Here is a 3,779-nt window from a genome sequence, read left to right as displayed (position 1 = left end):
GAAGCAACCCTCACGGTTCTCTGATCTGCACTGTGACCTTCCTGAGGCAACGAACGTGCACAGCATATCCATTCGCCACTATCAAAGCCAGGATTTGTTATATAGGGGGTGCCTTCACAATGCAGTGTAAGCCAAATGAGAGTGGATTGTTTTTGGTGCTGAGTTTGCTTACCTGTTCCACACGGTGAAACGCCCCCTAGAGCTGCTGTTTTATCTTCGTGTGCAACCAGTATGCATGCATGCATGCATGTGAAGCGGCCTTGTATGGAGCCAGAACGTTGTTCGGCCAGTGTCCGCACCAGTTGCTCTGGACTGGCAGCGGCTTTCCAGGGCTACAGATCAAGGTCACGGGGTCCTGCCTCTTCCTTTTTGAACAGGAGATGCTGGGGATTGAACCCAGGACCTTCTGCTTACCAAGCAGGTGCTCTACTCTCGAGCCAGAGGCTGACCCCTAACACACATATAATGCTAGAAATGATTCCATGACATGTATGCTTTTATGATTGGCAGAGGGTATATTCCTACAAAGCAAGCAAACCAACAATTGCCTAGTGGGGATCAACCGGCCAAACTGCACAGTTCATTCAGGCTGTAGTCATCTCTTTGCATAAAGGTTCAGGGCTAGTTTTCAATACATCTGCAGACACAGAAATCCATAATGTAAAAGTTCAGCTGAAAAAATATAGCCCCCTGGAACAACAACATCGGCCTCTCTTAAAAATATATGTTTAGATAAACATATGGAGTAAGGGCCATCAGTGGCTATGAGCCACAAGGTATAGATAGGGACTCTGGGGCAAATGATGCTCTGTCTTCTTGGTGCTTGGGGGGGGGGGTCAACAGTGGGAGGGCTTCTAATGTCCTGGCCCCACTGCTGGACCTCCTGATGGCACCTGGCATTTTTGGCCACTGTGTGACACAGAGTGTTGGACAGGATGGGCCATCATGCCTGATCCAGCATTGGCATCTCTTATGTTCTCTTATGTTCTTATATACACTGTTTTCAGAAGAGGGTCAGACTTAGGGTGTAGGATAATTTCAAAAGCAGGGGTCCTCACCCCCTTTGAGGCTGCTGGCCCATTTGGAATTCTGACAAACAATGTACAAATAACGAACGTGCTCGTCTGTTACCTCCTCTTAACAGCTGGCAAACTGCTGTTTCCTCCATAGGCACGGTCAGCCAACCTTTCCTAAGCCAAATTTCAATAGGCGATAGTTTGTTTCATGGGGTTGTTTCTTTGTGACGATAAGGGGCTGCCCTGAACTCTTTGAAGGAAGCATAAGGTAAAAAGGGTACTTAGACCCCCAGGTGAGTTTCCCTGGCCACGCCCACTGTCCACGTCAGAAAGTGTAGAGTGAAGGTCTTAAGATGCACCGAGAGGCACGTGGCTTTCACCCCGGTGGGACGGCATGGGCCTGGCTGTTGTGAAACGGTGCCTTCCCTGGGATGAGTCACAGGTGCAGAGCTCTTTCCTGACAGGTGATGAGTCATAGAAATATACCTTTCAGCAGAAGTGACAGCCTAAACCCCCCCCCCCGCCCTTCAGATGCTTGGCTGTTGGATGCCGGAGTGACAAAGTGGTGCTTCCAGGAAATGGGTGGGTGGTTCTGATTTGCCCGCAAGGCTCCTGGGTGGCCTGTGCCCGCAGGGATGCCCCACAACCCCTGCCCCTTGGCAATGCCCTGCCCTCCCAGGAGGGAGTGATCCATATCAGGTCAAGGAAGGTGTGCCCACCAAAGTCTTTCCTCCCGGGGCTCAGGCTTACCTTGCAAACATGAGTCTGGAAGCTGAACCTGCTTGGATGAAGGGAACTTTCACGGGAAAACAGACTGTCAGGAGAAGGGCGAAGCACTCCCTTTCTCTCCTTCTCCCCACCTAAATCTGCCCCCCCCCCAGGAATATTGCAGAGAAGGGGCCACCTATCTGGTAGGGGCCAGTGCCGTGAAGTAACAGCTGACGCATGGCGACCCCATAGGGTTTTCAAGATTTGAGACGTTCGAAGTTGGTTGGCCTTTGCCTGACTCGGCATAGCAACTGGTCTTCCTTGGTGGTCTCCCATCCAAATATTAACCAGGGCCAACCCTGCTTAGCCAGTTTGGTGTAGTGGTTTAATATGTGGACTCTAATCTGGGAGAACCGGGTACAATTCCCTGCTCCTCCACACATACAGCTGCTGGTGTGACCTTGGGTCAATCACGGGTCTCTCAGAGCTGTTCTCTCAAGGGCAGTCCTGGAAAGAGCTCTCTCAGCCCCACTGACCTCTCAGGGTGTCTGTTGTGGGGAGGGGAAGGGAAAGGAGTTTGTAAGCCGCTCTGAGACTCCGAGTGAAGGGCGGGGGGTATAAATCCAGTCTCCTCCTCCTCCTCTTCTTCTTCACTTCTGAGAACTGATGAGATCAGGCTAGCCTGGGCTATCCAGGTCAGGGTTCCGCCCATCTAGCACATCTTAATCCCATCCTTCCTTCTACACATGAAGCTGCCTTCTACTCAATCAGGCCCTTGGTCTGTCGAGGTCAGCATCATCTACTCTGACTGGCAGCGGCTCTCCAAGATCTTTCTCATCACCTGTGGCCTGTCCCTTTTTTAACTGGAGATGCTGCCGGGGATTGACCCGGGGACCTTCTGCATGCCAAGCAGGTGCTCTGCCACTGAGCCACGGCCAATGCTCTCCCTCTAAGCCGTGGAGTCTTGTGAGCAAAAGTTCAACTACTGGCATTACAGTTGTGAGCCAGCAATTTGGCTGCTGCATTAGATTACTTTGCTCTGGAGCCCCATCCTCCCTGAGCTAAGACAAAAATCTGTGAGCGGGAGGCTAAAAAACTGTGAGCTAGCTCACACTGACTCAGCTTAGAGGGAACACTGGCCACGGCCCCTCCGAAAGGAGGCAGAGGAGTCCCAGGAGGCACTGGTGGTTCTCTTCTCCCCCATTGCATCCTTATTACGATGCTTTGAGGGAGGACAGAGGCTGCAGGGGGGGGGAGGAGAGAGAGAGAGGGAGAGAGAGGGAGCACACGGTCCAGCTTCATCCCGCCAGCTTCCCCTGGCAGAGGGGATTTGAGCCTGCGTCTATTGCAGCCTTATTACGATGCTTTGTGGGAGGACAGAGGCTGCAGGGGGGGGGGGAGAGAGAGAGAAAGGGAGAGAGAGGGAGCACATGGTCCAGCTTCATCCCACCAGTTTCCCCTGGCAGAGGGAATTTGAGCCTGCGTCTCCCAGAGCTGAGTCCTTCTCGGCCTATCCAAGCCCCTTATCTCGGACCGATCCTTCAGAAGGACCGTCTTCTGTGGGAAGGGTGCTCAGCTCCTGTTCTATGGAAGCTTTGAGGGGGAAGACAGAATAGAGCTGATGCGCGGATTGCTGCAAAACGTCCGTGAGACTGGCGTCTGTTGGTGCGTCATCTGCCACAGGGGCAGCCCCTAATTCCGAAGGCTGCTGCATTGAGTGCCATTAACCATTGTTCACGGAGTCACGTTTTTAGTGCTTCATCCATAGCCACTTTCGAACGCGGAGCTGATTCATATGCCAGCATGGTACTTGAGGCTTGTTGTCAGTCACGCCAACAATGGATACCAAAACAAGCGCACACCCAAGTTTTAGCCACTTTCGAACGCGGAGCTGATTCATATGCCAGCATGGTACTTGAGGCTTGTTGTCAGTCACGCCAACAATGGATACCAAAACAAGCGCACACCCAAGTTCTCAGAGCATCGCGGAGCTGTCTCAGGAGCGCACGGGCCTCAGACCCCCAGCTAGGGTTGCCAAGTCTATTTACCTTGGCG

At 52.6% G+C, this 3,779-nt stretch overlaps 1 protein-coding gene across 1 annotated transcript in view; it reads left to right on the top strand.

Annotated features, from left to right (window-relative positions):
* Nucleotides 1-3,779, top strand: part of SNAP25 (synaptosome associated protein 25kDa) — a gene marked incomplete in the record, with an annotated part of 36,600 nt that overhangs the window by 2,116 nt on the left and 30,705 nt on the right.

The sequence above is a fragment of the Gekko japonicus genome, unplaced genomic scaffold (genome assembly GCF_001447785.1).
Source record: "Gekko japonicus isolate JY-2015 unplaced genomic scaffold, Gekko_japonicus_V1.1 scaffold2403, whole genome shotgun sequence".
NCBI lineage: Eukaryota > Metazoa > Chordata > Lepidosauria > Squamata > Gekkonidae > Gekko > Gekko japonicus.
The sequence above is the reverse complement of the archived record's forward strand: the minus strand, read 5'-3'. Positions and strand labels throughout refer to the sequence as shown.